The sequence below is a fragment of the Podarcis tiliguerta genome (genome assembly GCF_965153285.1).
Source record: "Podarcis tiliguerta genome assembly, chromosome: 9".
In the NCBI taxonomy this organism is placed as follows: Eukaryota; Metazoa; Chordata; class Lepidosauria; order Squamata; family Lacertidae; genus Podarcis; species Podarcis tiliguerta.
Genome location: NC_139542.1, coordinates 28,369,175 through 28,381,776, shown reverse-complemented (window position 1 = coordinate 28,381,776; position 12,602 = coordinate 28,369,175).

The window sequence follows — 12,602 nt, the reverse complement described above, 5'->3', positions numbered from 1 at the left end:
CCAGTTCTCCTATTCTATGTGTAGGAGAGAAGAGCTATGTGGATCGCTGAAATTATTATTATTTGTTTCATTTCTATACTGCTTCATATTTTTAAGAAAATTCTCAAAGCGGTTTATAGCATATTAAAACATCAATAAAACACCAATAAAACAATGTGAAGAAAGTCAAATATACAGTCAAAGCAACATTATTAACAGAAAACTAAAATATTATCTTAAAAGATTTCAAAATAAAACATTGCAAAGGAGGTCAACTGCAGAATACAACTTTGTGTTAAAGTTAACAAAAAAAAATCAAACATATATTTTTTTTAAAAGTTCCACCTCCAACCACTAGAAATCTTCATCACCAACCCTTCTGATGCCTATAATTTCACCAGACAGTACCTTCAGACTTTTTAGCTTATCTTCACACCTCTCATGGTTCCTTTTTTTTTAAAAAAAAAAAATGAAAGCAGAGATTTTTCAGGATACTTAATTCTCTGCCCTATACCACGTCCTTTTCTTTTGGTCCTTCAGTGGAATTGCAGTCTACGTACAATGGCATACATAGGTTATTTCCCCTTCTCCAACCCCAGTTACGGCAATTAGCCAAGTTGTGGATTCAGTAATGGCTGGCATTTGGGCTGCTTCCATCATGACAGAAACATGCTTCTGAGAGACCAAAGTGCTTCTAAAAAGCATAAAATCTTAAGTTTTTAAAGAACAGCTTGCACATTGAGATGACTCATGGGAAGACTCTCTCATGACCCAGGCCCACAGCCAGAATCTTGTGGGGCCTAAGGAGAAAGGGAGGTCACTGCAGAACAGTCAGAGCATAAAACACACTCTCAGAACAAGAGGTTCTGAACCTTGGCACTCAGTGCAATTGGCAACCCAAAACCTTTTCCAGAGGTGCTGTGGATGGTGTCACAATCCAGGGGTTACTGAACTCTTATCATCCCTTCTGCCTTCCACTGCTATACTGCATCACTCAGATCCCCCCCCCCCCCCGGTTCTCATTAGCTTTTGTGTGTGTGTGTGTGTGTGTGTGTGTGAGAGAGAGAGAGAGAGAGAGAGAGAGAGAGAGAGAGAGAGAAGACCGGCAGACAGAGACTGACGACCCATTTGGAAAAGGGCCTCACACATTACTATTTATTAAATCTGTATATCACCGTATACCCATAGATCTCAGGGCAGTTCACAACATAAAATTACAAAAAAACAACAACAAGGATCTTAAACTGTGGTTATTCATCTGGCAGCTATTGCCTTTCTTCTTTTTTAAAGGTAAAGTTAATGGGTTCAATGGCCCTTGTCATGCTGAGCACACAAGGTATCAGAAGGATGGAGATGAGTAAAAAAAAGGTAAAGGTAAAGGACCCCTGGATGGTTACTTCCAGTCAAAGGTGACTATGGGGTTGCGGCGCTCATCTCACTTTCAGGCCGAGGGAGCCGGCATTTGTCCACAGGCAGCTTTCCAGGTCATGTGGCCAGCATGACTAAACCGCTTCTGGCTCAACAGGACTCTGTGACGGAAACCAAAGTGCATGGAAATGCCATTTATCTTCCCACCACAGTGGTACCTATTTATCTACTTGCACTTGGACGTGCTTTCGAACTGCTAGGTAAGCAGGAGCTGGGACAGAGCAATGGGAGCTCACCCTGTCACGGGGATTTGAACCACCGATTGGCAAGCCGAAGAGCCTCAGTGGTTTAGACCACAGTGCCACCCGTGTCCCCCTGGAGATGAGTAGTCTCTGACAGGCACCAGCCCATTCCACATAATCTGCCGGTATGGATTTGGTGCAGAGTCAGGTCTGTGTGCTCGCAGATCGTATTCCCATCTCATACATACATACGTCATTTTATTTGTAAGCTGCCTTTCCATTGTTAAAACCATCCTCAAGGCAGCTTACGACTTGGAAAAAAATCACAGTTACAAATGAAACAAAAGTAGTGATAAACAATAAATAAAACACATCAAAAGTACAGAAACAAATCGAACAATTTCCATGCAAGTTCTAAAAATAAAGATACAAAAAAGCAATATCAATAACAGCTAAAAAAAAACCCAGCAACTCCTGCTAAACAATACCTCAACCAAAAAAAGGCAGCGCAAAATAGGATTCTCTCATATTGAAACAATAATAATTTTGAAACTCCTTTTTACATCCTTACAAACATACCATAAAAAGAGCTAAAAATAACCTTAAATTTTCATATTCTTACCTCCTTTTTTATTTCCTCTTTCCTTCTGACAAATTGTTCCGACAAACCTCTTATCCATTTGCATCTACTTTTCAAGATTGCTTGGTTGCATATTTTGTGAAAAAACTGCTCTGCACCCAGATGAGCAAATCAAATCTAGAATCCTGGTGCGGACAAAAAGGAAAAGGAAAAAAAGAGGGAGGACCAAAAGCAGTTCTTCCTCATTTGTGCCTTGCATCAAAAATATCTTAAGATTCTGGTGCTGGCAGTAGCTTAAAAGAAGAAGAAGAAGAAGAAGAAGAAGAAGAAGAAGAAGAAGAAGAAGAAGAAGAAGAAGAAAGGCCTTTCCTAACAAACTAGTCTTGGAGACAGATCTTCCTTACTTTGCAAATGGTCCAAACAGTACAGGCTGACTTTAGATGTGGTTTACTTATGGTTCTGGTGCCATCTAGCTTCTGCCAGCTTTATTACTGTTCTGATTAACATGACTATTATTTGCAGAACTCATTATCTGTGTTACTTAAAAACACACACAAAAAACAACCATCAGGATTCTGTGCACTAACATGAATAAACAATATGATCCATAGTAATATGCATAATTAGTGAACTCTGTTCTGAATATATGCTATATTTTATTTATTATTACATTTATATCCCACTTTTCCTTCCCAAGGAGCTCAAAGTAGGTTTTGTGGTTCTCCTATTTTAGGTTAGGCTAAGAAGAATTGATTGGCCCAAGATAATCCAGTGCACTTCATGGCAGAGTGGGGATTTCAATCTTGGATTCCCAGTTTCAGCACTTGAACTGTAACACTACTCAGGTACTCTGTGCAACTGTTTGCTCCCAAATTCTACTGACATGTATCAATAAAACTCTGCCTAGCAATTTGTGCACCACCATTCCATTATAGCTGAAAAATAGTGTTGTTTTGTTTTAAAGCATTCAGCTATTGCTGAAAACTTTCATTAGTGATGTTGACTAAGAGATGGATATATACAAGTACCTGTAGTGAAAACAGTGCTACAGTTTTGTCATGCTTGGAATAATTTTCCCATCTGTTCAACTCAAAAGCAGTACATCTCCTAATGGCATGAATGGCCTTTCCTGAACTGTACAGAAGGATCACACAGCACACAATGAGCACATCACCTAAAAGGAAGTGGCTTGTATTTATTAAGGTATTACTTTAGTAAGGGAAGAGGAAAGGAATGGAAGCTAGCTAATTGTGCTAATCTCTGCTAATGAATCCTAGTGTTTGCACAGCTGATTCATAAATTAGTTCCCAGTGTCAATAAGAATTGCTGCTGTTCCTACACCTGGTGCTCAAAAGCCTGCTCACTCAGGCTCTCAACTTGTGATTTATATTTTTTGCAAAAGATGAACTTCAGTAGTTGCAAATCCACTCCTTCCTGAAGACTTCTTCCTCAAATCGGCTCTCCAGTGCCTCCATGAAGAAATATCATGAAGGAATATCCATGAAGGAATAGGAATAGGCAGTGCTTTTTTTCTGGGGGTACGCAGGGGTATGCATACCCCTAAACATTTTGTGAATCTAATGAGAGACTAAACTATTTTTTTTTAAAAAAAGTTTCTTCTCTAGGTGAATCACCAGTTCTGTTCCTACCCCCAATGGCAGCCTCATTTCCTGTCACGGTGTTTCCTGAGTCTCAGAAGGAATGGGAGTACCCCTAAGAAAAAAAGCACTGGGAATAGGGTACAGAGTCAGGATCAATATCTGCTTTCTGAAGGTGCTGAATGTTCCTGTCTAAACCTCAAAAGACCCAGGAATGGGCATCCCTACACACATGATGCAATTAGAGTGGAAATTGCATTGGTTGAGTCACCTCCAGAGGCTCATCACAATATGGATGAGTTTCTGCATTTGGTCTACAAAAGGGAATCTACAGGCAGATCTTGCTGAGTCAGGGAGACAGTAGCCCTGTTCACATGTTCTCAGAATTACATGCAGGGATGTGGGGATTACTGCACTAGCTCCACCCCTGTCCTCTGTCATGTCACTGTCGTTGTTTCCATCCCTATTGCTCTCAATATGGAGTCTGCTGTGCTTGCTTAGGTTTCTGGCACAATTCCTCTACAAATGTTGGCCATCCAACACAATGGAAATGGGCCCAGTGATGCAACAAAGGAGGCAGAGCTAGCTAGCATGTGTATTGCTCCTATCCTTCATGCGATTCTAATCTTATGAGGGAAACTGATGCCTGAATCAAGTACAAATAAATAAAGTAAAAAGCATAGACGTATGCTTTTTAGCTGGGAGCAAACTCCAATGAACTTGGTAAATATAGTGGAATTATAGAATCGTAGAGCTGCATGGGAGCATGGAAGTAATCTGGTTAACCCATAGAACAATGCAGGATCTGCAATGTCAGATGCAACACAGACTCACACTGTTGGGGGCCGGATCCTGGCTTGTACCACTGCATCTGTCTCTGCTGTTGTTTTTCCAAGGTGAGCTCCAAGGATAAGACTGGGTGTTTGTCCACACTTTGTGCATATTGCCTGATATACACACCATTGCAATGCCGCAACATTTTGCTGCTTTGGCTGGCAGATGTTTCGGTACAAACGTTTAGAACTGAATTGCAAGTTCACCCATTCATGAAATCTAAAAGGCTCTCAGAGTTGTAAATGGTGTGCTCTTATGCCCTAAGTGTAGACTATTTTAAAAAGACTGTAATTTTATCCTCTCAAAATCAGCTCTCATTTGAATGTTCAAAATCCCTGGCTGATGAGAGCTATTCTCTACCAAATTTCAACATTCTTCAGCAGTTTCAGTCCCTGGGCTGACTTCTGTCTTGTTTACAAGACTGTTATATACCGAGGTGGTGTTTGTCACGGAAGCCCTTTGTTTTCAAAATAACACAATTCATTTTCACTGACTCCGAAAATGAAGACAAAGCCAGAATGCTTTCAACTGGATAAATGAAAGTCAAGTTAAGGTTGGATAAATTCTGAAAAGTTTCACATATCCAAGAATCCTTGCTTTGCAACAAGATTATAACAGCTGACCTAGAAAGCTGGTGTGTGTGTGTTTGTGTGTGTCTGTGTAATTCATAAATTTATTTGACTTGTGGGTGTCATATAAAACACACACGACTGTGTGTTTGAGCATATTTTTTCCAAAGCCTGGAGGAAAGGGAACAAAGTCTTGCATTGCTTCAAGGAGGCACAGGAAGGTTGAGCGATTTGGCACCCTGCTATAGTTAATTACCACCAAGATATTTTTAGGCCCGACCGTGTTCCTCTCTTCTGAGTGGCGAATAACACAGAATCATAGAATCTTAGTGTTGGAAGTGACCCCAAGGATAATCTTATCCAACCCCCAGCCAAGAAGGAATCTCAACTAAAACATCATTGACAGATGGCCATCCAACCTTTGCTTAGAAAGCTCCAAGAAAGGAGAGTCCACCATCTGCCAGAGTCCATTCCACGGTCAAACTGCTCCCCCCCTCAATTTTTTTATTCATTTTATAACACAAATAAACAACAAAAACAGAAAAAACAAACAATACAAACAAATTCTTGCCTTGTCCTTATTTTTTCTAAACATTGTTAGGTGAGCTTCCCCAAGTCCCCCCTATCTGATTTTCATTTTCTCTCATTTTTAGCAGTTTACATATATAATTTTTAACCATTTTTTAAAATCACACTTACTTTTACCATAAAAATCTTCACATTTTATCCCTTACAAGTAATACTATTTTAAAACACACTATCTTCTACTTCTAACCCTACAGCCTATATCCACTTCCAAGGCTATTCTAAACATTTAAACATTAACATATTTTTTTCAAATATTCTATAAATTTCTTCCAACCTTCTTCCACCATCTCTTCTCTCTGGTCTCGGAGTCTCCCAGTCAGTTCGGCAAGTTCCATATAGTCCATCATCTTCATCTGCCATTCTTCGATAGTTGGTAAATCTTGTTTCTTCCAATTCTTCACTAATAATATTCTTGCAGCTGTTGTGGCATACAGAAAAAAAGTAACATCCTTTTTGCGGATTTCACCCCCCACTATACCAAGTAAAACGGCTTCTGGTTTCTTAATAAATGTGTTTTTCAACACTTTTTTCAGTTCATTATAAATCATTTCCCATAAGTCTTTTACCTTGGGGCACATCCACCACATGTGGTAAAAGGTTCCTTCTTTTTCCTTACATTTCCTGCATTTATACTGCCAAACTTCTTTTCCTTTTTTAAATTTTTAATTGTATTTTCTTCTTATTATTTATTATTTTAAACAAAGTAATAGTATTAATAAATAATAATAATAATAATAATAATAATAATAATAATAATAATGTGCACCCCACCCCCAATACCATTCCATTATCCATTATTCCTCTCACTCTCTCACAATACAAAATTTCAACACCTCTTGCAATGGTTTGACCCCTTTCCTTTTTTAACAGTACAAATTCTACAAACACCTTCCATATCTCCTCAGGATCATTTCTCTTGCATATTCCCCTTCTTACATTAATGACACATGTTAATTTATCATTCATAGCTATATCCCACACCTCTTTATACAATTCTTCCATTTTATATTCACCTTGCCCCTTCCACTTCCTAGCTATAATAACTTGTGCAGCTGTCAATAAATTTGTGAGCAAGTCCTTTATAGCCCGTGAACCTTCCAGTCCATCATCTATTGATAACAATGCTACCTCTGGACTTTCAGTCAACTTTAACGCTGTGATTTCTGTTATCTCCTTAAACACCCTTTGCCAAAAAGTTTGTACGCATTTACACCCCAACCACATGTGAACATAAGTCCCGGTTTCCTGGCATCCCCTCCAACATAACTCCAAATATTCCTTGTTTATTTGATTTAATCTTACTGGTGTTAAGTGCCATCTCCATACTAACATGTAGTAATTTTCTTTTATCCTTATAGACAACATTCTCAGAATGTGTTTCTCCCATATCCCCTCCCCCACCCCAGCTTTGGCTATTTATCTTCCCTGTTGTCTCCTTTTCTCACTCCTCTTGTTGATTCTCCATTTCTAGAATGTTCTAGAAATCTAGTTTCTTGTAACTTGAAGCCATTGGTCCAAGTACTACATTCCAGAGCAGGAGAAAACAAGCTTGCTCCATCTTCCATGTGACAGCTCTTTTAAATATTTGAAGATGGCTATCCCATCTCTTCTCAGTCTCCTCTTTTCCAGGCTAAACATAACCAATCGCTCTTCATAAAACTTGGTTTCCAGACCCTTGATCTTCTTGGCTGCCCTCTTCTGCTGGGTCTTAGTAATCACAGCATCCTTTCCTAAGAGCTCACAGACTGTTTAATTATCTGTCCTATTACCTTTCCAGTCAGTAGTTACTAGGGTCTTCCCCCACCCACTTTTTGAAAACAGCGGCAACATTTGCCCTCCACCAGTTTGCAGGGACCTCACATATGGTAATCTAATATCCAGCATAGTCTCCAGGCATGGCCAAACTTGACACTCCAGCTGTTTTGGGAGTACAATTCCCATCATTCCTGACCACTGGTCCTCTTAGCTAAGGGTGATGGGAGTTGTAGTCCCAAAACAGCTGGAGGGCGAAGTCTGGTCTAGTCAGTTGCCTGTAATCATATTAAGTTTGGTGGTGTGTCAGCAGTGACACTGCAACTCATGTGATGGTGAAAAGCATTGGTCAAAATCCATCGCTTATGAGGGGGTGCCTACCAGGGATCATAGAGTTGGCATATCACACAGACATGTTCAATCATCAGCCACTCTCCATTCAGGCACAAACAAGCCCCAGCTTCAGTCCACAAATATCCACACAGCTTCCGTCAATGGGCTTCCAAAAGGGAATTTCAACCAGCTTACATTCACAAATACCAGCCTGCTCCAGCCTTGCGGCATTTGCCAGCATCCAAATGTGAACTCCCCCTGCTTCTGCCCAATATCTGCCAGCTTCCATCAGGTGCATCGCCAGACACCAGACAGTTGCTTACCATGGATATCAGCAACGTTCAACTGCAATTCTACTCAGCAAGCAAACCTGCCTTCTCATCATTCCACAACAGCAGGATGACCACCTCCTTCTGTCTCCTAATGATGAATGCCACAGCTGTTGTCCTCTTTGGGAAGGATAAAGACTTTTGCCTTGGCTTTCCCCATGGCCCACCTTTATAGATCCACTTGTCTGCCATGTGCCATCTGTGACATCACAGGCAGTCCACAGTCAATGGCAGCAGCTGGGGAGGTGCAGCAAAACCTGCTTAGCTCCTGCAATAGTGAAGGCAGCTTTCTTTGTTTCTTTCCCTGTTTGTTATTGAAAAGATGTAGAGCCCACTCCTTATCTGTACTGATACTAGGGAAGGGAGCACCATAAGCCATGGGGAGTCATTTTTCAGCCCAATGGCTGCACACCTTCATGTCCAGTGTTCCAGGGGCCACATGCAAGTGGCAGAAGGGGAGTCAGGGGCAGAAAGGCCATGGAGTGACAAATGTGACTTATCTTTGTACAGGAGACGCCATTCCAGTGGCTTAAGCACCCCATATCTCTCAGGCCAGTTAAGCAAAAAAAATAATCACAGTTGAAACATAGAATAAACATAGAACAGGGTTCACTTCATATGTTAGAAAATTTATTCCATATAGAAAGTTTGTGCATTAAAGTGATTCATATTAGCTGACAAATCTCCTACTTTGCTATGTCCACAAGATGGTGATGGTGAGTTATTTATCAGGCTGTAAGGTTACAGTTGTTTCAGTTTTTCTCAAGGTATGCCGTGAACTGCTTCAATTACTGCTTATTCATTAAAGTATTTTATTTTCCCCTTCCTAACAGTAAAGTACATAATCCTCTGTCATTGGTCTGAAAGTTGAACTAACCCAAACTGCCTCCCGTTGCCCAGAAGCCAATTTTTTCCTAGAACCCCAGGTGGGATTCTATTACTCAATCTTTTGCTTTTTCAATTCTTCTTTTATTTTAGAATGAGTGAAGCTGCATAAAAGAACCTCTGAGTTTATTGCATAATAAACATACGGAGTTGCAAAATGAACCGCATAATCAATGCAGGTTCTCTTGTTTTCAACAGGTGTGCTTTTCATTTCTGTCCAAGAAAGGGCATATCAGGCCTGGGGCAGGATGAAGCTGTCATCTTTCTTCGCAATGCTGCCAGCTGCATTGAAATTCAAAAAAAGGGAGAGTTTTCTGATTGTACACAAACTTAGATGCCCGTTTGATGCACCAACTGTAGGCACAACAAAGCTCTTCTTCGGGAAGGCTGATGTGCCTTTACGAAAACAAGCAGAAAGCTCAGCGAACATTCGAATCAATGTACTGAAAGTCAGGCTGTGCACACGCAAAGACATTGCCTTGCTGAGAACTCCCTCGGATCTGTTATTTTGTGGGGGTGATTGACTCGCTAATGTCCACTCACCCTTTTTTAAAACGTTATATGGATTGCTCTTCCAATGCTTTGATGGGATGTATCAGGGTATGTGTTTGGGGGGAGGTGGTCCCTCCTCTCAGTCCCTCCTGCACTACCCTCCACCAGGTTCTTGTATTTCTGAGTGAATGAATAATAATAATGTTTGCCCTCCAGCACAGGGGTAGGCAAGCTAAGACCTGTCGGCCGGATGCGGCCCAATCGCCTTCTAAATCCTGCCCGTGGACGGTTCGGGGATCAGCGTGTTTTTACATGAGCAGAATGTGTGTTTTTATATAAAATGCACCTCTGGGTTATTTGTGGGGCATAGGAATTCATTCATTTCCCCCCTTCAAAATATAGGCCAGCCCACCACATGGTCTGAGGGACAGCTGAAAAAGGTTGCTGACCCCTGCTCTAGTATGTGTATTGCCTCTCTTGCATATTGCCTCTCTTTCTTGCGCATGCACACGGGCACCCCATACAGCAGAAAGGGAAAGGAGGAGGGGGTGGTGGTTGAAATCCATTAGCTCCTTTGCTTGAACTCTCCTCTCACTCCTCCTTGCCACAGTTGCAGCCATTCTTCAGGCAACCACTGTCAAGGTGCTGTCAGCAGCTGTCACAGTTCGGTCTGCAGGTGATCGAAGTCCCGGCTGAGGACTTTGGGACCGGGAGCAAGATGGGGTGGGAGCAGGAACAAGAGTCCAGAAGCCAGGAGTCCGAGGGTCAGGTAGCAAGGAGTCACAAAGTCCAGGGTCTGAGGATCAAGAAGTAGGAAGTCAAGAAGCCAGGGTCTGAGGATCAGGAAGCAAGATGCCAAACGCAGCAAGGCAGGGAACGTGTTGCTGTGGCAAAGAGCCAAAGGCAAATGCTTACCTTATATCCCTTCCCGCTCTTGCCACCAGGTGCTGTGAGTTACCAAGCGGCCTCACCTGTGCGGCCTCACCTGTTCTTCAGAACAAACTGAGGAAGGCCACAGTCCTGCAAAGTCCTATTGGTCACAGGGCCTGGCTCCTGCATGCACTCCTGACAGTGGCTCCCAGCTGTTTGCCCAGGAAAGCATAAAGACAAGGAAAAGTTTCTTACAATCCTTTTTATTTCAATCTTTACAAAGAGAGGCTATAGAACCCAGCCTTTTGTATAATGGTGAATTGGTGAACCCAAGTGAATCTCCATCCTCTGTCTCTCCCATTTCCTCATTTGTCATCATCATCACCTCCTCTATGGGTGCCGCTAAGTGCCCTCTGTCTTTGAGCTCTTTGCTCTCCTACTTTTAAGGCTCACTGGGTTCTAGGAGATGGTGGGTCTAGAATGCTTTCTAGTGACAATGTGTCAGCCAGCTGCTGCTGTGTCTCTGCCTGCTTATCCTCTCCCATTATTTCCCAACTTTCCCCCTCATCTTCCTCTGAGCTGTGACCTCTCGCAAACCACTGTTGTAAATCAATACTGTCTTCCTGGAAGGTTCAGGATGGGGAGGAGGTCTTCCCCACTTCTTCTCCTCCTCTGCCCAGCCCCTGACAACCACCTGGGTTAAATTATTTTCATGCACACATTTTACAGCTTTGCACAAGAATATTTAATTAAGAAAATATACACACTGTGAATGTTCTGCTTTCAACATAAAAAGCAATGCCGTTCTCAGTTCATTCCTTCTTTTGCTTGGCTGGCATTGTGTGTCAGTACTGTATATATCTGTCAACCAGCTTCAAGCTGCTGCATCTCCCTCTCTTGCCTCCTGTGGCAATCACACAGGGCCCCCGGACGTTTGACGGTCTATTGACCCTGTGCCACCACTGCGATTGCTTTTTCCGCTGCCACCACCCCGTATCTCACAGGGACACACGGAGTCCAGTCAGTTGTTAACATTAACAAATAATCAAGTTTATTTTTAAATGCAGGAACAAGCTTATGGTTACTGTTAATTTTTCTTGGCAGTTTCTTAAATCTTAGTTCCTAACAACTTCAAACTGTTTATTCCCAACTATCTATCTGACTCCACCTGACAATTCCTCTCACTCTCTCACAATACAACTCTACCAACCCACACCTCATCCTCCCTCTTCCTTCTTCAACTCCCCAACCTCAACTGACTTTCAAAACCTCCCACTCTAACTTTTACTCCCCCCTTGCATTCTCACTGGCCAATCACATTCTCACTCATTTAACCCTTTCCTAATGACCCACCTAGGAGGCAAACGCCACACCTCCCTTATCAGGAACCCTCCTTTAGTTTTTTTCCCTAAGCCAACTGTTTCCTTTTCCTTCTGTGACATGGAGTGGGGAGGAGTTTGTGGTTTGGAGAGAAATGAAGCACTTATGGTGCAGGGCAGAAGGGGGAGCAGCCATCTTGCTTTGAACGTGGATCAGTTCCTCTTTTTCTGGAAAGGAGAAATTCAAAAGTTTGAAGAAAAGCAGAGCACAGATACAAAATTGGATTTTACTAAGTGCTCAGCAACTCTGGAGTTTAATATGGATTTGTAGCTGCTTGTGACTCATGACCTCTTTCCCAGCATCAACATAAAGTCTTCCTCATCCAACCAGCAGCCTGCACTCCCCAGCCTCCATAAAATTCAGATTTTCCTGATTCATAGGTAATTCAATAAGGGAATAAAATCCAATATAAAATTGCTTGTTACCTGACTGCAGATGTACTGAAGCACAGGGTGTCAGTGGTTTGTTTGTTTTTTACAAGTATGTTGGCATTTACTGGGTACCATTTATTATCACACCTCCTACTTCCATCATGTTTCCATCAGCCCACATGAAAGAATGCAGCCTGCTCTATTGTTGTTGAAGGCACATTCTCAGTAATTTTATTTTTCAAACAGCTCATTTTTTGCAGAAATGCTCTTCGGCAAGATAGCTGCATTCAAAATGGAAAATCAATTTTTAAATGGGGGGAAAGTGTGGGCTGCCACTTTTGGTAGACAATACAGGACAGTGAACGTGGGGGGGGGGGGAAGCACACACAGGATGTATCATGTTCACTTTAAACTGCCACATCTACACATATT